The following is a 21063-nucleotide window of genomic DNA, read 5'->3' as shown; positions in this document are numbered from 1 at the left end:
GCGAGACTTTGAGAGGGTCCTTGTAATGCTTCTGACCTCAATGTAAAAATCTGTTTTGTGTGAGTTCTCTGTATAATAATCTCTTAGGCAAATGTACATTTGGCATTTGAACAATGTGGGTAGCTACATAGATGATGAAGTTGACACATGTGTTGCTGGAATTAGCTCAGTGTTTAGAAGACTCCAAAAGAAAGTATGGGAGAGGAGAGATATGGCCAACCCACAACTCCCTAACTCCAGTATGGAGTTGTGCTCTCTGCACTAAAGTCTGAATTCTTGGCAGTTTAGATCAAGGAAGGACCTCAGTGTCCAGCACCTTATCTTGCCAGATAATCTTCAGAATTTTCTAAAGACAAATCAAATGGAAGTAAGTCTATTTCTTGTATGGTGCTAGTATATTACCCAGATTTCTCTTTCTTCTCCCTACACTTTCTTTCAGAGCTTCCAGAACACTGAGCCAGCTCTGGCAATTCATGTGTCAACACCATCATCTTTATGTACACTCCCGGAAAGTATACTCCCAAGGTAAATGAACTTATCCACAACATTCAAAATTTCTCCATTTCCTATAACCAATGGTTCCACATATGGATAGTCCTGGTATTAGCTGGTGGAGAACCTGTGTTTTCTTGGTGTTATTAGGCCAAAATGAGCACAAGCAATAGAGAACTAATCTATACTTTGTTCCATCTCAGCCTCAGAGGCTACATCAAGTGCACAATTATCTTCAAACAAAATCACATATCAACTCTCCCTCTATTTTAGTCTTGGCTTATATATAGCCTTTTCAAGTCAAATAATTTACCATCATTGTGGCAGCTGACCTTGATCCTTAATGAAGGCATCTAACAACACTGCTGAAAACATCATGCTCAAAGGATGGAACCAAGCACATAGCCCTAGTGACTGGGAAAGTTTGAGGAGATCATCCATTATCTAGAATCCATGAAAGTATTCCTTCCATCTTGAAATTGACATAAAATGCTGATAAACTTCTTTAGAAAACCAAATTTTGCCATGATTTTCCACAAGCCAATATGACCGATAGTATCAAAGTCTTTAGTCAGATCTACAAATGTTATATGCAGACTTCATTTTCTGATATTTTTCTTGTTATTAATGGACAACAAACAACATAACTGTTTCTTGGTCGTTTCTGAAGCCACATTGTCTCTCAGAAAGATGACCATCTTTCTGGTGAAAGATTAGCTTGCCAGCAATGACTAAGAGAGAGACCACGTTGTGATTATTGTAGGCCTATTTCCTTTTCTTTTAAAGAGATGGACAAGGGATGCAATCTTGAACTCTTAGGAGATAACCTCCTATTGCTATGTACCCTTAAAAATTTCAGTCAGTTTTTATATGAGCAGTGGATCCCCTGCCTTGTAAATCTCAGCTGAAATAGAATCGACATTAGGTACTTTTCCACACCAAGAGGAGCCTAATGACATTAAAATTCTCTTGTTCAGTTGGAAGTTCAGCTAGAGAGGGGACTGCCTTAAACCTGAAGTATATATTCATGACTTTAGCATTAATTGATTACAATGTGTTGAGAATGCTATGGAAGTGTTCAGCCCATCTCTTCAGCAACATGTCCTTATCATTAATCTAGGACTGAGTCATTGAAATGAACCATAGGTCTTTGGTTCATAAATAGCCTTAAGGGCATCATAAAAGTGTTTTGTATTGTTGCTATTAGTGCAAAACTGAATTTTGTCCACCTTCTTACTGAGCCAAGAATCCTGCATCTCTTTTAAGCTTTGCTTATGTTGTACTTTTGATGGAGTTAAGTGCTATCTTGGAGATGGATGAACTAGCCTGCTGTTAAGCCTATGGAGATCTCGTTTTTTAATTTAGCAGGTTTTGAATTTCCCCATTATTTTTGTCAAACCAGTCTTGATGTTTGTAAGTAGTGTGGTCCAGAAGAGTAAATGCAGTACTATATACTAAATCTATGAAAATTGTCCACTCCTTTTTTACTCCACTATTGCCAGCCTAGTGTTTGTTCAGCTTTCCTTCCAAGTTAGCAAGGAACTGTTCATACTTGGAGAAGTGCTCTAATCTGTTGACATTAAGTCTTCTGGTTGTCATCTTGCCTTGGGGTCACAGCTTTTGTTAAATGGGAATATTTAGCTTAGAGAGGATAAGTCCATCTCAGTCCAACATTCTATACCACACTTTGGCTTTATTACTCTCACATCCTGTCTGTCTCTTCTCCTTTTAAGAACATAGTCTATTAAATGCCAATATTTGCTACAAAGGTGCATCCACAAGTTTTATTATATTTAGTTAAATGGAAGATAATGTTGGTGATAAGAAGGTTATGAAATGCACAAGTTTTTAATAATAAGTGACTTTTCCTGTTTCTGTTTCTGACTCAATTTCCCCCAAGGAGTCCCTGCCACATCTGCTAGTCTGTGTCTACTCTGGCATTAAACTCACCTAGAATTATAACCTTGTCTTCTTTTGGTACAAGATGACAAGAGTCTATAGGTCTTCATAAAACTTTTCTTGATCATATCATAAAACTTTTCTTGATCATATCATATGTAGGAGCATGCAATGCACACTGACGAAAATAGTGACATTTTTTTTCCAGCGTGTCAATAGCATTATCATTCACTCCTTTTGCAAAGTTTACAGGCTTGTTGATTAGATTATTTCTTATTGCAAAATTTATGCTAGCTTCATGGTGCTCCCTTTCCCTGTAGCTACTCCAAAAAAACCATGTATTCAGCTCCAACTTCTATAAACTGGCCTTCATTTGCCAGCCTTGTTTCACTCAGAGCTACTATTTGGATGCCCCAGCTGCAGAGTTCTCTCACAATAAGAGTTATTCATTTTTTAGATCTAATGGATTTCATGTTGTCCATAAGTGTGCCCATATTGGATGTCCTGAGATAGTGAGTAAAATCATCTTCATACAAGTTTTTGTACATTTTTCTTTTGTGTTTCAATAGTAGGGTGGGATCCCCACCTGCTTGCCTATGGTAAAGCAGATAATTTTTAGGCTTCTTTTTCAAGCCCTTTCCTCATACCAAGAGGTGAATAGTGTGGTCCTTTAAAAAGCTTTCCCAGTGCAACCTAGAAGAAAAGCAGAAAGCCAGAAAATAGTCTTTATAGCAAGTGTCTCTGACAAAGGTCTCATTTCTGAAATATATAGAGAATTGAGCCAAATTTATAAGAAAATAATCCATTTCCATTTAATAAATGGTCAAAAGATATGAATAGACAGTTTTCAAATAAAGAAATCAAAGCTATCTATCTATAGGCATATGAAGATATTTTCTAAACCACTTTTTATTAGAGAATGCAAATTGAACCAATTCTGAGGTACCACTTCATATCTCTCAGATTGGCCAATATGACAAAAAAGGAAAATGATAACTATTGGAGAGGATGTGGAAAAATCGAGACATTAATGCACTCTTGGTAGAATTTTAAACTTATCTAACCATTCTAAAGAACAATTTTGGAACTATGCCCAAAGGGCAAGCAAACTGCATACACTTTGATCTAGCAGTACCACTACTAGGTCTGAATCCCAAAGAGATAATAAAAAAGGGGAAAGGGCCTACATGTGCAAAAATATTTATAGCAGCCCTTTTTGTGGTGGCAAAATATTGGAAACTGAGAAGTTGCCCATCAATTGAGGAGTGGCTGAACATAAATGGCTGTGCTATATGTAATGGAATATTATTGTGCAATAAGAAATAATGAACAGGGAGATTTCAGGGGAAAAAACTAGAAAGACCTGTATAAACTGATGCAAAGTGAAATGAGCAAAACCAAGAAAACATTGTACATAGTATCAGCAATATTTTGTGATCCAAGAAAAATACAAAGGATTTGTGAACGAAAATGCTATCCACATCCAGATACAGAATTAATGGACTCTGAATGCAGATTGAAGCAGGTTTTTTTTTTCACTTTCTTCTTTTTTTGTGTTTTTTTTTATTCCTTTGATCTGTTTTTTTCTTTCACAATTGTGACTAAATAATGTTTTACATGATAGCATGTGTATAACATCAAATTCCCTATCATTTTTACAAGAGGGGAGGAGAGAAGAGAGGGGAAATAATTTGGAATTCAAAATCTTGTAGAGATGAATGCTATTTTTTGACATGAAAAAATAAAATACTATTTAAAAAAATTAAAAGGCTGCTCAGATACCCCAGGGGGGCTGCCAAATCTTAATGTTGCTTCAGTACAGTACAAAGAAGATACCTGTGTGAAGGCTGGTGATTTCAGCTTCCCGTGTATCCACACTATTTCTTCATCATTTCCTTATCAACACAGAAGTAGGTAATAATGGCAAAATAGTATGGGTAATAACTTTTGATTCAAGCATAAATTTGATTTAGTTGAGGCAGAGTTGCCTGAAGTCATCAAACACCCTCTCTATCTCTTCCAGAATTATTGGAACTCAATGGCAAAACAAAGTTAAGACAACTGTTGATAGTTCAGGATTTAGTGGATGACTGTGGCATCTTCAATGTCTAACCAAGCTCTAAGCACTCTATAGCATTTGCTTCAGCAGCATTCATGACTGTTGGAATAAATTATTATTATCATCTGCCTATCCCATTGGAAGAAATCTTCACAGGCTTAGGATAGACACTCCCCTAACTCATTTGAAAGGTTTGAGATCCTTCAGTTCCCTTCAATCTGGTCTAGCCATGGTTAATGTGGTGTTGCATTGGAATGCTACAGCTTCTTAGAGCTATAGATGAGAGTTGGGGGAATTAAGTGGATATCAAAGATGGAAAATAGTCCTGAAAAAGCTTAAGCAGCCCTCACCTCAACATGCCCTATACCCCTAAAAAAGAAGAAAGGAAGGAAAAAAGCAGTAAGGAAGTAGAAAAAATATACTAGAGGATCAAGTGCATATTTTGATGCAAATTTTAAAAAATAATTTTGTTATAATTTAGTCTGTGCAAATGCATAAATAATTATATAAGTACTTTAATTTTACTTTGAAATAAAAATTTTCATTTTACTCTATGGATAAAAAAGACACACTGTATCAGTCCTTCAAGGCATTCTTAAATTCCAATCCTTCTAAAGTACTTGCTACATGCTACATTCTATGTTAAGAGCCAGGGATACAAATACAAAATTGATTACGTTCTTGCTCTCAAGATTATATTCTAGTATGGGAAGACCACATGTACAAGGAAGTGGAAAGTGCTGACTAGGAAGGGCTTTTTTTTTTTTTTTTTTTTGAAAGGTAAATGAATGATAAATTGATCAAGTTGATTGTCACCTTTTCCAGGAGCAACAGAGATATTAATTTAATTAATTAACTTCTAGAACTGGAATTAGTAAACTTAATTATTTAATGATTTGATTTATTAAATTATTAATGCTATTTTAATATAATATTAATTATTACATAATTATATAATTATAATAAACATTTAGTATAAATATTATTAAATTACAAGATATAATAAATAAAATTATATAATTATAATGTATAATTAACATAAGCATAATATAATAATTAATAATTTGATAGTAATATTAACAACTTCTAGAACTGGAAAGAAGGATAGGAGTGAGGAGACTAGGGGATGGTTGAGAAGATGGGCAGGAGTCTGTATCTCAAAGAGATCATAAAAGAGGGGAAAGTACCTACATGTGAAAAATGTTTGCAGTTTTTTTTTGTGGTGGCAAGGAAGTGGAAATTGAGTAGATGCGCATCAATTGGGGAATGGCTGGATAGGATATGGTATATTAGTGTTATGGAATATTATTGATCTATAAGAAATCATGAGCAGGCTGATTTCAGAAAAGCCCCGAAAAACTTACATGGAGTAATGCTGACTTCACAGTGACCAGAGTCAAAAGCACATTCTACACAATAGCAGCATATTGATATGATGATCAGCTATGATATTTAGCTCTTCTCAGAAATAGTTTTCCAAGACAATGCCATCCACATCCAGAAAGAGAGCTACAAATGTGAATTGAAGCATACTATTTTCACCTTTTTTATTTTTATTTTTTCATTTTTCTCCTGTTTTTTCCTTTTGTTCTGATATTTCTTTCACAACATGACTAGATTGCTTGCTGCCTTGGGAGGGGGAGAAAGAAAAATTGAGGGAGAAAGAAAAACATTTGGAACTCAAAATTTTACAAAAATTAATGTTGAAAATTATCTTTACATGTAATTGGAAAAATAAAATATTATTGAAATTTTGAGAGACAGAAAGAGGGAGGGAAGGAGGGCGAGAGAGAGAAGGAGAGAGACAGAGGCAGAGAAGATGGCCAGAGGAGTAGGTACAACACGGTGACACATGGGCAGGATCAGACTGATATAATGGGCATTTAAAACCTGACTTACATCCATTAGTATTTGGAGACTTATTATAAGTCTGGAGTTCAAAGCTCCTTTGGTGGCCCAGGCTGTACGCTCAGAATTCCATGAGAAGTACCTCAGCCACAACATACTTAAAGGAGCCATTCCTCTGATGTGTCCACTGTTATCTGAAGCAAGAATAAATATAGAACACAGTGAAAGGAGCCATAAATTTAGAAGCAAAGCTCCTAGTTCAAATCATATGATGATTCCTATCTCTGTAATCTTGGCTAAGTTACTTAACCTCTTTGGGCCTCAGTTTCCTCATCAGTAAAATAAAGGGCTAGTTGACCCTTAAGATTCCTTCCAACTGTGTGCTTCCAAATTCTAAGCCTGCTTCATAAAACCTACATGATCACCTCTCTGAACTTCCATTATGCATGCTGGGAAGCCAAATGAATGAAGAATGCCTATTGTCTAGACTATTTTGTGGGTCAAGAGGCAGTTTGCACATTTGTTGGTACCTAAGTAGGTACTTAATAAATTCTTGCTGATCAACTGACTGGATAAGCCAGCAAGCTAGGAAGAACAGAATTCAAGTCCTACCTGCCACACATACTGTCTATGTGAATCTGGACAAGTCACTATCTTCTTAGTGCTCTAAAACTATAAATTGTTGTGGGTTTTTAAAAAATTTTAAATAATATTTTTCCCAAATATATGTAAAAATAATTTTAAATATTCTTTTTAATTTTTAAAAATATTTTTCAATAGTATTTTATTTTTCCAGTTCTAAATATAGTTCTAAACATTCATTTTTTGTAAGATTTTGAGTTCCAATTTTTTTCTCCTCCTTCCCTTCCCTTCCCTTCCCCTCTCCAAGACAGGAATCAATCTGATATGGTTATACATGTACAATCATTTTTAACACGTTTCCATATTAATTATAACATTCTTTTTCTTTTTTTATTAAGGCTTTTTATTTTTAAAACATATGCAAAGAAAATTTTCAACATTCACCTTTGCAAATATGTTCCAAATTTTTTTCCTTCCTTTCCCCCCCAACCCCCTTCCCTAGATGGCAATATGTGTTAAAAGTGTGTGCAATTTTTCTATACATATTTCCACAATTATGCTGCACAAGAAAAATCAAATCAAAAAGGGAAAAATGAGAAAGAAAACAATGCAAGCAAATAACAATAAAATGAAAATACCACATAACATTCTTTTTAAAATAACATTTTGAGTTCCAAGTTTTCTCCCTCTCCTTCCTCTTCCTTTTCTTTAAGATGGTAGGTAATTTGATATAGGTTTTATTATACAAACATGAAAAATATATTTCCATATTATTCATGTTGTGAAAGAAGAAACAGAACAAAAGGAACAAGCTATGAAAAAAATAAAGAAATTGAAAAAATATTTGAAGATTGAAAAGAGCTTTCAATCTGCATTTGGACTCCATCAGTTCTTTCTTTGGATGGGGATAGTATTTTCTGTTTTGAGTCTATAATTTGTTTAAAAAAAAAAAAAGTTGGTCTATTTGTATTGATAGGAGTTTCTTTACCCAGGAGTTCCTTATGCCAATAAAATCACAGGTCTAATCCTTCTCCCAATCATATGGAATGGATATACAATTCATATAGTTGGTGTATCTGTATTTAGACAGATACTGAATATGGATAATGAATGGATACAGGCATTTTAATCCCTTACTTAGCATAATTTCAAATTGCTTTCTATAATAGTTTGATGAATCCACCGGTAGTGGATTAGTACGCCTGTCTTTATATAAACCCCACCAACATTGGCTATTTCCTTCTTTTATCACTTTTCACCAATTGTCTATCTATGGGTGTATATGCACATATATGTAGGCAGGTATGTATGTGTTTATATATAAATATATGTGGGGATTATATGTATACTTATGCACATTCATGTTGTACCTATATACAAATATTCATACACACACATACAATTTAGAAATCAGACTCTTATTAGAGTTATCTGATACATATGTACTTTTCTAATCAACTACTTCCTTTCTTGTATAGTTACATTGATTTTGCTAATGCTTTTAAATTTCGTGTAATGGGAGCAGCTAGGTGAAAGTGGATAGAACACCAGCCCTGAATTCGGGAGGACACGAGTTCAAATCTGATCTGAGACACTTAACACTTCCTAGCTGTGTGACCCTGGGCAAGTCACTTAATCCCAGCCTCAGGGGGGGGGAAATTCATATAATGTAAATGATCTATTGTCGGGGAGGGGTTACCAACCAACTAAAGAGAACAGGATGACTTCTATCAAAACCAGATTTTCAGTCAGGTTTTCTTATGCTTGTTCATCTTGTGGAACTCTTGATCATGTCCTCTTATTAATTCTCCATATTGAATTTATCCAGTGATTCATCAGTACATTGCGTAGATTCTTCTGCAGAGGATTTACAAGAAAATTTAGAAAAAAGTCATCAATATAGAGAGTATAAATTGATTGTGACCTGGATGATTGGAGAGAGTGCTTACCTTCATAAGATCCCAGTTCCATACAAGTATAAGTAAAATGAAAGGACTATGTTAGATGTTGTCCAAGGTTCTTTCCACCTTTCAATCTTATGATCATTTTACAATCTAGTATAGCACTAAGTTTATGCTTCTTATTTTCCTTAATAATATTTTCATGTGTATACTTTTACTCTTCCATTTTCACCATACTTACCTTGGAAGCCAGAAATCTGCCTTTGCTGCCATGTCTCCTCTATAGTATCTAGTATTGTGTCCTGAACATAATAGGTGATCAATAAATGTTTGCTGATGAGGACATCTGAGAATAGGAACAAAGCTAGAAGAGGACATTAAAAGTCTAACCCTCTTATTTAAAAAAATTCATTTTATTGATTTTTTTTATTTTTACATCAACCATTTTCTGTCCTCTGAGATCTAATTTCAACCCCATCTTATGAAAATGAAAAGCAATTAAGCATAGACATCTGACAGAAACCTTGTCTAACAATGTAGACAGTATTCTGTCCCACATGTGCCCCATATCTCTGCCTTAAGAAGAAAGCATACTTCATTATAATTTCTCTAGGGCCTTTACACTTTTTAAAATTCAGTTTTACTTCTTTTTTTTTGTAATCTTTTAATTTACATTGGTATATTGATTATTCTCTTATAATTCTCTTACATTGCATGAGAATAGATTGTATCAGTCCATGCAAACCTTCCCAGATTTCTCTGAATTCCTTATATCCCTCATTTCTTACTATACAACTAATTGTATTCATGCATCATAATTTTTTCAATTATTTTGCAGAAGGGCATATGCTTTATTCAACCCCTTCATTTTACATATGAAGTCCTATGAGAGTAAGTGACTTGTTCTTTCATATTTTGCAGCCTAATAAAGTGACCAAGTTTCAGAAACCAGTTTAAGACACTGAGGATAAACATGATTACTTGGGGCCAGAAGTTGAAGGTGAGGATTTAGATTGCTCCTTACAAATTAATTGTTAGGGTTAATTTTATCTTAATAAAATCCAACCTTAGTTGGATAGTAAGTAGTTAGAAAGGCCTAATGTAGTAGGAAATACAGAGCCAAACTCAAAGTCAAGATCTGAGCCTCCTCTGACACATATTGACTCTATAGGTCACATCAGCTCTTAGTGACTTCATCAACTCCCTAAGAAGAGTCATTGAGAGAAGATTCCGAACTGCATTGCTAAACTCCCCTACCTGGGAATTTTCTACATTAGTGAAATCACAGCTCTGGAACTACTAATAGTGGTTGATCAGAACAATTGACAATTTCTCTAGAAACTAAAAAAGACTGAAAAATATAAGGGGAGAAACCTGGTTCATGAATATGACTAGGTGCGAGGTGGAGATATGGAATAGGGAAAAAGAAGAAGGAAAGAAGGAAAGAATTTTTTTTAAATTTTTTTATTATTATATATTTTTTATAATATTATCCCTTGTATTCATTTTTCCAAATTATCCCCCCCTCCCTCCATTCCCTCCCCCTGATGACAGGCAATCCCATACATTCTACATGTGTTACAATATAACCTAGATACAATACATGTGTGTAAATACCATTTTCTTGTTGCACATTAAGTATTAGATTTCGAAGGTACATGTAACCTGGGCAGACAGATATTAGTGCTAACAATTTACATTCACTTCCCTGTGTTTCTTCTCTGGGTGTAGCTACCTCTGTCCATCATTGATCAACTGGAAGTGAGTTGGCTCTTCTTTATGTTGAAGATTTCCACTTCCATCAGAATACATCCTCATACAGTATTGTTGTTGAAGTGTACAGTGATCTTCTGGTTCTGCTCATTTCACTCAGCATCAGTTGATGTAAGTCTCTCCAAGCCTCTCTGTATTCCTCCTGCTGGTCATTTCTTACAGAGCAATAATATTCCATAACCAAGAAGGAAAGAAATTTAATCTCAGTGGGGACAAAATGAAAGACTTGGACAGAAAATCGAAATCTAGATCTATCTTGCCTAATAAAGGATGTCTGCTTGACTTTACTCCATATCCTCTTGTGGTGGCTAAGTGTTAGTTGATCTGGTCTCAGTTTTAGGAGTAGGGACAGGAATGACCTAGTGGAAAGAAAAGTTTTCATTGTTCTTCAGCCATTTTTCAGTTGTGTCTATTTGGGGTTTTCATGGTAAAGATTCTGTAGTGATTTGCCATTTCATTCTCTGGATCATTTTACAGATGAGGAAACTGAGGCAGACAGGGTTAAGCAACTTGCTCAGGATCACATAGCTAGGAAGTATCTAAAGCCAGATTAGAACTAAGGAAGACTGCATTCTACCCACTGCATCACGTAGTTGTCCACGCTAGAATCAGAAGTCCTGAATTCAAATCTTCCCTCTGGTGCTTGCTTCCTAAATGGTTTTGTACAAATCATTTACCCTCTCTGGCCCTCAGCTTCTTCTTTTTTTAAAGTAGAGTTACCCCCCAAAAAATGTGTGATAGAATATACTGTGCCTACTCTAAGAAACAATGAATATTGAGAATGCAGATAGGTTTGGGAAGACATACTGATACAGAGTGAAATAAGCAGAACCAGGAAAATAGGAAACATGATTACAGAAATATAAAAGGAAAGAATGAAAAAATGAAATAAAAATTGGATGTCAATTATTATAAGGACCAGTCTTGACTTTGAAGAAGAGATAGACTAATATCCTTTTCTTCTTTGTAGACCATGAATATGGAATATTGTATAAACTATCATACTCAGTTGATATACCAGTTAGTTTTGCTGAATTGATTTTTTTCTCTTATATTCTTTGTCACAAGGGGTAATTTTTTGGGTGGAAAGGAGAAAGGGACATTATTTGGAAATTAAGCTTATATAAAAACTAAAGGTATCTATCTATCTATCTATATATATGACATGCATGTGTATATGTGTATGTATACAAATATACAGATATATAATACATATATGCCTATGTGCAACTGCACATGTGTTTATATACACATACTATGGACACGTATGTACACGCACATATGAGGGCAGCTAGAAGTCTAGTGGATAACTGGAATCAGGAAGCCTCATCTACCTAAGTTCTAATCTGTCTTCAGACACCTATGAGATGTGTGACCCTGTTTGCCTCAGTTTCCTCATCTGTAAAATGCACTGGAGAAAGAAATGCCAAACCCCTCCTACTGTAGAGGTTTTTTGCCAAGAAAACCCCAAATGGGGTCACAAAGAATTTACACATCTGAAAAATTCAACAATACAAAAAGTATATATTTTTTAATCCTGAAAAAAATATAGCAGGTGTAAAGAGTTTATTATTTTCATCCTGGTGAGTCTGGATGTCTGTGAAGGGCTGTGCCCCTGTAACTCCGGAATGCTGCTGGCAAACTTGAGAACACGGCATGGTGAACAGGCATAACCTTCCTACCCAAGCACATCAGATTTCTGGCATCCCAGTCCTAGATCAATATCATGAGGGAGGCCAAGTTTGTTTCTGGGTGAAAGGTGAAGGGGGAAGTGGGGAAGGAGGGAATGAATAGGAAATTGGAGGGGGGAGACAGGAATCCAAGCTATCTGGGATTAGAACAAAGGCTAACTCCAATACACATACTTAAAAAGACTGAACAGAGGAGTTCACTACTAACACAACGAATATGAATAATTGTTCTGGCCCTTACACATTTGAGATGGGAAGTGAGAAGATAGGCAAACAGGTATTCCCTTCCCTTCCCTTCCTCCTGATATTCCTCCCTTCCTCTGGAGGAAAGACCCAGTGGAAAGCAGGAGAAGAAATTCATCTATTTGTGAGTATAATGCTGACTTAGCCAAGAGAAACCACAAACTTCTGGATCTAGCACATGGACACAATTTAGAAAATCATTACAAAATCACCTATATTTGTAGATAAATCAATTTTAAGATTCCAAACTAAAATGAATATATGACTGAATGGAGGTGGATAGATCTTACCTTAGTTCCCTGTTAACAGTGATTTCTGAGGCACATCATTCAGGGGTGATTTAAATAGAGCCTGTTGAGCCTCAGACTTCATTGTCTAGGATTCTTCAAGGAAGTTCCCATGCTCCTAAGAAGGGCTAGAAAATGGGGTGAGAGACCATACCCAGAGTCATCATAATTATACTTAGGGCAAATTCATGTTAGGTGGCTGGGATAGACTTTGAAGAAAATAGTGCAAAGAGGGAGAGAGATGGCTCAGCAATGAGTTAACGGTAGTTTTGTGACTTGAGTTTCTGGATTAAGATGTGGGGACATTGGGCACCATAGGGAAGAAGTTCACTTCTGGGTATCAATACTCTTATCATTCAATAAACATTTATTAAATGCTCAGTAGGTGGCAGACCCATTTCCAAGCTCTAGAAATATAAACAAAAAAGCAAAAACACTATCTGCCTCCAAGGAGCTTCCATTTTACTGAGAAAAGTCTCATGACCCAGTGCTAAAGTCTTCCTGATTCCAAGTACAAACACTACCCACTGGAGATTCCACTCCCAGAGTAATCCTTAGGTGGTTTAGGGATGGCCCAAAGGCTGGTTCTATATTGGCTAGGTAGTGAGATAAGGTACTAGAGTCTGTGGACTTTTATTCTTTTGTGGCCTGACTCCTAAGTTTATGGGGGAAGAATGAGGAGGTGTCTCCTCTTTGTCAGCCTTCTCCTTTTCTGTGCTGTTCCCTAAAATGTAAAGCCATGAAGATTGGAGAATTCTTCCTGCTCTATCATGGGTCTGGGATTCAGGTCCATAATGAGCAGATGTAAGTTTGATTGACAGCAGGATACCATGAAGTCTAGGACTGGAAAAGGATAAATATAAAGTGGCCGGCACAGAACTGGACAGGGGCCATTTGAAACACAAAGTACATTCCGACCCCAGTCTAACAAACTGTACCAGTCTTCTCCAGGGTTGGGAGGACTGGATCAGGGTGGCCAGTGAGCAAGGGTTCTTGCTAGGATAGTTTGAGACTCCTCCCCTCACCCCACTCCAGGCCCAGGCAGAGCACGTCTGCTGTTCCTTTTCAAAGCACAAAAAATATGTTCTCTGCTTCTCTCCACCCTGCCCCCCATTCACCCTCGGCATATTCAGACTCCTGGGGTTCCCTTTGGGGTTCCAGCATTTAGGCAAACCATGAATGAGGCGGTGGAGGTGTACTCGTGGTTCATGGAGGAAGGGAAAGGGGGGAAATAGTAGCTAGGGTCAATGAGATGTAAAATAGACATTAATTAGAGCTGTCCAAAAGCAAATGGGCTGTGGAAATTTGTCAGACCCACCTCTTTCTCACACATGCATCTCCCATCTTTGTACAGCCTTTGTACTGGCTGTACTCACATCCCACGAGAATGCCCCACCTCTTACACAAGTCTTAGATCTTACCCTTTCTCTGGTCTGAGTAAGTCACATTTACTCCAATTGAGGTCAGAGATTTCTCATTTTTCTCCTCTGCCTCTGCTTCCTAGAGTCTTGCTTTAGAGAAGCCAGTCCTCCACCCCAAACTATGTTGTATTTAACCTCTTTGTAGATGTTTGTTTTCATTCACCTTATATTTATATTAAATATATTTAAATATGTGCCTGTCTCACCCATTAAAATGTAAGTTTAATGAAAGAAGGGATTTTCATCCTTTGTTCTTCCAGTACATAGCATATAGTAGGCTCTTAATAGTTATTAATGGATTGATTTGTTCTCAACTACTAGATGTATCTGAGCAGAAACTAAATGACCACTTTTCAAGGATAATGCAGAGAATGAGTTAAACTGTGAATAGAACACTGGATCTGGACTCAAATTTGGTTTCATATGTATTATCCTGGGCAAGTAACTTAATCACTGTCTGCCTCAGTTTCTTCAACTGTAAAATGAAAATTATAATAGTATCTGCCTACCTTCCAGATTTGTTGTGAGGATCAAATGAGATAAAGTACTTAATACGGTGCCCATCACAAGGTAGGTATTTAATAATACATGCTTGTTTTCTTCTTCCCTTCTTAAAATGCAATGAAACCAAAAGCTAAATATAGCCATAGTACCATGGAAGGTGCTGAGGATTCAGAACAAATTAGAGAAAAATGAGAGTGTCTGTCCTAAATCAGAATAAGTATGACTTACTTACACAGAGTAAGGGTGACTGATCTAAGATTCATATTTGAATTCTACCTCTGCCACGTGCTGTGTGTATGTGTGAGACCTTAGCCAAGTCATTTCTCTTAAATTCTCAGTTTTCTCTTCAGTGAAATTAATGAGTCCAATTAGATGATTTCTAAGAACCCTTAGAAGTCAGAAAATCCTAGATTTGGGTAATTTGGGTACACACATTGAGGATTTAGTGCAAGAAGAAAAATGGGGGCTAAAGGGAGATATTAGAACTGAGATTTGTGGAGCTGACGATTGGGAGTACTAAATCTAGCAGAATCTTTTCTAACCATTCTCCCTACCTCTTCTGCACTTCTATAAACCTGCTCCATAACATCTTCTCTTTTTAATAGTATGTCTCTCACTTCAAAGACCATGAGCTTCTTAAAGTCAGGGCCCCTGAGTCTGCATTTCCACAATGCCTAATAACATGGGGATACATGATTTTGTACTTAATTGATTCCTAACTGATTTATTTTCTTGGTTTGGAGCAAATCAATCTTGAGGAGGTCCAAGTTCTGAGTACTCTTCCCCTAATTACCAAGTCCTCATTCAATAACTTCTAAACCCTCCCTTTCATTGTCCCTCCCCCCCTCCCCACTGGCTCTCTGGCCCAAAGCCCAGGGAAAGATGAAAAGGGTTGGTGCTGTCTCACTCCATGGATATGTCTGGGTTTTTAGGAATGCCCATCTGAACTGGAGGCAATGAGGTGGTGGGTGGTTGGAGGGGGAACTGTGTGTGGAGGTGGGGACTATTCCAGCATAGTTGTAGTTAACAGTAGCCTTTCTATAGCCATGAAAATCGTCGGCTCTCTTTTTGGCCAGTGGTAAATGAGAGGGAGAGTTCTCATATCTTTCTAAGGGGCCTGAGTCTGGGCTGCTAGACACTTCTCCAAGCCTCTAACCATTCCCCAGAGAGAAAGAAAGCCCATGATTTTGATTTGGGCTGAAGACCTTGACTATGTTTGAAAAAGGGATTTTAGGAATGGCAGTAAAAGAAATTAGAGGCTTATAGATGGATCACTCCACCTCCCCTTCTCCCCCACTGTTGCCCAATCTCATTTCCTAGAGATAGTTATATTGTTATTGAACCACATTCTTCTGGGGCTCTTCAGCCCGTGGCTGACGAATTCCCAGCCTCCCCTCCCCCAACACACCTCTAATACAATTCCCCAAACCCACAGGGAGAGTTTGGGGATGGGTGGAAGGAGGCAGCCTTCATAGAATCAGGGAATAAGGACATTACTTTAAAGATACCTAAGGTAGAGGCTCTTAATCTTCTGTCTGTAAACTTTTTTTTTTTAAGAATTTAATAATTTTTTCAATGTAATTGGTTTCCCTTGTTACCCTAAGTACAATTTATTTAATGTATTTAGGAATATTATTCTGAGAATAAACCCAGAGGGGTCTATGGACAAAAAAGTTAAGAAACACCGATCACATTGTGTTTTACAGGTAAGGAAACTGAGGCCCAGAGAAATAAAGTGATTGGTCCATGGTTATGAGGACTAATTATAACCAGGTGGGGTCAAGCTTAGAACTCAAGTCTCAGACTGCCAGTCCCCCATACCTCCTCCTCTCAGCTGGTCTGCTGTGGACCATCTGTTCTTGCTCCAAGATCCCATCACAGCTTACAGACAGTTAATCTAAGCCTACAAACAGGCATCTGGCCCCATATTGCCAAGGGCTTCTTGCCACCTGAGAGTAGGGATGGAGTTGGGGGAAAGGGAATCTCCCAGGGAGAGGCTACAGCTTGGGGTCAAATGGGTAGGAGGAGAGAAATGGGGCACCTCCTGTAATTCTCATCTACCCTCCCCAACCTGGCCCTTAGACAAGGCTGGCAGGAATGCTCTGCCAGGGTTAGAGTTTCCTTATGGGCTGAGTGCCCAGGCTCCCCCCTCCACATCCCCCACCCCCGTCACCACCCTCTGTTCCCCTTCTCGTCTCCTGCCACTCCCCCTCTTACTCCCCCCTTCAGAGCTACAGTGCCGTGGGGGCGGCTGTACTCTGAGCCAGGCACAGTGCAAGCTGCGAACACAAACAAGTGAGAAGCTGATGTGAGCAGCTGGGCTCGGGGCCAGGGAGCCAGGGCTGGAACACAATGTACCGAGCAGGGAGCGAGTGCAAGAACAGCCTGACTCAGCAGCTGGGGAAGCGGGTGTGCTCGCTCACCAGATAAACCGCTCCTGCAGCCTGCGGTCAGCTCAGCTTAGAGACCCAACATACACACAGCGGTTACAGGCGGAGCTGAGGGGTACAAGTTCCTGGGCCCCCGGGAGCCTCATCGGGTCTGTTCGCTGGTACTTCCTCGAAGGTCCGACCTTCGGAACCCCCATCTCCCTCCTCACCTAGGCTTGCTCCTAGTCCATAGGACAGTCCTCTCCCTCCCCACTTCCCCCGCCTCACGCTTCCTCCTCTCACACCCTGTCTCCTTCTCCCTCCTCGTTCCCCCCCCCCCCCGCCCAAATTCTCGTGCCAGTAGAGTATGTACCTACAGACCCCTCAGGCATGTACCTGAAAAGAGAAGGTCCCACACCCAGCCTGGAAAACATATAAGTTCAGGGCATCGCCCCCAGCCCCCCACCCCCTTACACACACACACCAACCAATAGGGATCAGCACAGATTTTGGGCTATCTGCATCAATCAGAGTTAGTCTGGGCTTGGATGGAGAAGGTAATTGTGGGTAGTGGGCAGAGCTAAAGAACCTAGACTAGGAGCACACTGTTCCTGTTTTGGGAAAAGAAAAAAAGGTACAGATAGGGCATAAGAAAGGGGTTTCTCTGAGTGATGGGATGGAGTGGTGTGGTCTATGGGGCCAGAGTGTGTTTATTTGGGCCTGAAAAAAGGAAAAGAATCCCAAATACAAGAGACTTCACCACTTTATCTCCTCACTCCTCTCTCTGATTATACTTGGCTTAGAGGTTTTGCCTCTCCCTAGGTTACAATAGCTTATGGATTCTCCTAGAGGGGAGAAAGAGGTAGAGGGGGGTTGAAGAGCTGAGGCACTATTTTGACTTGTCTATGGTCCTTCCCAAAAGCATATGAAGAGCCTAAAAATTGTGACACCCCAAAGGACATTGGTGTTGTCACTTCCCTTCTCCCCTCACCCTTAGCCCCCGGAATTCTCTGTGGTCTGGCAGGACAGAACCATTCTGAGCATAACAGGGGGGTAAGAAGCTAGCTGCTAGAGAGGAGCCTTTCAGTTGCCAAAAGTAAGACCAAGGACACACATGGAGAGTTAAGGAGGAAGAAACTGCCCTATGGTACACCTAGCCCTGCTGGGGTGTCTGCAGGATGCCCCAGGGGACATACTGTACCCAGAGAGGTGCCAAGGCTGGATAGGGAGGGGCTCCCTTCTCTGCTGAGTTCCAGGAAAGGTGCTTGCTCATGGGCCTTGAAGGGTGGGACTGAAGGAAGGACAACTTTCAGAGACTGTGGAAAGCCTTTATCTCACTTCTGGCCCCTGAGCTTGGCTTTGTACTGTGCCCTCCTCTTCCTCCTTCTCAACAATAATAGTGATTATATTTGATAGGATATCAATAAGATATACTTGACAGTTTTCCTGGGTATCCTATACTGAATAGATGGCATGGAAATATGTAACTATTCCTCCTTTATTTTCCTCTGACCTTCCCTTCACACATAATCACAGATGCTTATCATAGATTTAGAATTATAAGGATCTTTTATACAGTTGAATGGGACTTCAGAAACAATCTAGTCCTGTGCCCTTATTGTAGATGAAGCCCAGAGAAAGAGACTGATTTGTTCATCCTCTTTTACAAAGTCAGCAGCAGAGCTGGTCAGAGTCGGATTCCATTGTTCATTTTTGCTTAAAGATTATGTAGTCCAAAATCTTCATTTTACAAATTAGGGAACTGAAATTCAGAGATAATCTCTTAATTTTCAACTTCACTCTCCTTTCTTTAGTCCCTTTGGAAATTTTATTAATAGATTTACTCTGGCTTGTTTGATCACCTGTTGGTAACATAGCCACTTGATGGGGCATCAAATGTTTACACCTGCAGTTTTCATATCAATAAGCATTTATTAAACACCTATTTTATGACTGGCACTGTGTTACATAGTGGGGATGTTTATGAAGAGGTCCAGACATTAGGGACATGATGCCATAACATGCATGTGAGGGCTGTGCAAGGTCACCTGTCTTACCTCCTCTTCCAGAGACGTGTGGGTCCAATAGCAAGATATAGATCAGAACTAGAAATAGTCCTAGATGCTGTTGGAAACTTTGACCTTTTTAAGTTTTAACAGGTCTCAGTTTGACTGAGGCAACACCAATTTAGTGATTAAGGCTACATACGAAATGAGGCTAAGTGCTGGGGAAACTAAAAATAGTGCTTGCTCTCAAGGAGCTTACAATCTAACATGCAAATAGACATATACTTACTAAGTTTATATATATATATATATATATATATATATATATATATATATATATATATATATATATATATATATATATATATATATATATATGATAAATAGGAAATAATTAATAGAGGGAAGGCACTGTAATTAAAAAGAATTGAGGAAGTCTCTTTGTAGAGAATGGGATTTTAGCTATGATTTAAAGAAAATCAGGGGTGTCAGTATTCAAAGTGGAGGAGGGAAAGTGTTCCAGATATGGGGGACAGTAAGAGAAAATGTCTGGAGCTGAAAGATGGTGTTTGTGGAACAGCCAGGAGGGAAACCAATGCACTGGATTAAAGAATATGTATCAAGGAATAAGTTGTAAGAAGCTGGAAAGATAGAAGGTTTTGAAAGACTTTAAATAAAAACAGAACATTTTGTATTTGATCCTAGAGGTAATAGGGAGCCATTGGAGTTTATTGAATAAAAAAGATGACTCAGTTAAATCTGAACTTTAGAAAAATCAATTTAGTGGCTAAATGGATTGGAATGGGAAGAGATATGAGGAAGACAAACCTAGCAGCAGCCTATTAAATTAGTGCCAGGAATGAGGTAAGGACCTGTTCCAAAATGGTAGCAATGTTAGAGGAGAGAAAGCAATATCTTCCAGAGATGCTGCAAAGATGAAATTGACAGCCCAATTTGACAACAGATTGGATATGAGATGGAGTGAGAGATAGTGAGGAGTTGAGGATGACTTCTAGGTTGGGAGGATAGTGATGCTCTTTACAATAGAAGGGAAGGTAAAGAAAGGTAAGGTTTAGGGGAAAAGAAGAATTCATTTGTGAACATGTTGAGTTTAAGATGCTTACTGGACATTCAGTTCAAGACATCTGAAAGGCAAATGAAGATTCAAGATGCTTCTTTGTAGCAGAAGTGCTAAGTATTTCTCTTTTTTTTAATGGTTATTAGAACCCCCTCCCCTCTAGGGCTTCTATCTTCAGTTCTGTCTTTTCTCTTCAGAGCAGTGCCATTTGTCATCTAGGGCTAAGTGTATTTGAGGATCTACCGATCAGAATTTTATTTCAGTCTCCCAATTACTACAATTTACTACTAAAGTAAATAATATGTAAATGAGACAAAGCATGACAATAAAACAGTTACAAACCTGCCATTCTCCTAGATCCTGGAAGTCCCCTAGACTTAAGGTTCATATGGACCCAAGAGTTCTGGACATATATGATGTGAGTCTTCCCTTGAGAAAGCAAAAGAATTTAATCATACAGTTCCCACAGGATGTTCTATTCACATTTCCTTTAGAACGAGTCATCATCAGTCATCACTTCTGGGAGTCAGAATCTTATAAGGTTCATTTATGTCATAGGATTGTAGATCTGGTTGCTAGCTCACAACTTACTGGTCATCACTAGGGTCCTCTGGTCTTATCTAGTCATAACTAACTCTCCAGAGAGCAAGGGAGTTGATTTGACAGTTGATCCTTGACCACGACTTTCAAGTCCTTTTTCTCTAAATCTTTTAAAACAAAGATCTTGATGCTACTTGAAGTATGAGAGAGGGGTAACAGAAAAGCAAAGACATTTAAAGATCCTGAAATAGAATCATAAAATTAAAATGATTCTCCCAGATTGTCTCCACTTGTCGAGAAGAAAATAAGGATCACATAAATGAGTTAGTGTCATTGTCAGTTCTTTTCCTTCTACAATATACTATATCTC

At 38.2% G+C, this 21063-nt stretch overlaps 1 long non-coding RNA gene across 1 annotated transcript; it reads right to left on the bottom strand.

The window, feature by feature from the left end:
• Positions 1-10629: 10629 nt before the first annotated feature.
• LOC141541276 (uncharacterized) lies at positions 10630-20583 on the bottom strand. The gene is made up of 3 exons (XR_012481725.1): positions 20496-20583; positions 12779-12903; positions 10630-10913 (listed from the first exon to the last, which is right to left on the bottom strand). It is a non-coding gene; the product is annotated as an uncharacterized LOC141541276 (long non-coding RNA).
• Positions 20584-21063: the final 480 nt, after the last annotated feature.

This window comes from Sminthopsis crassicaudata, chromosome 4, assembly GCF_048593235.1.
Source record: "Sminthopsis crassicaudata isolate SCR6 chromosome 4, ASM4859323v1, whole genome shotgun sequence".
NCBI classification, from domain to species: Eukaryota; Metazoa; Chordata; class Mammalia; order Dasyuromorphia; family Dasyuridae; genus Sminthopsis; species Sminthopsis crassicaudata.
The sequence above is the reverse complement of the archived record's forward strand: the minus strand, read 5'-3'. Positions and strand labels throughout refer to the sequence as shown.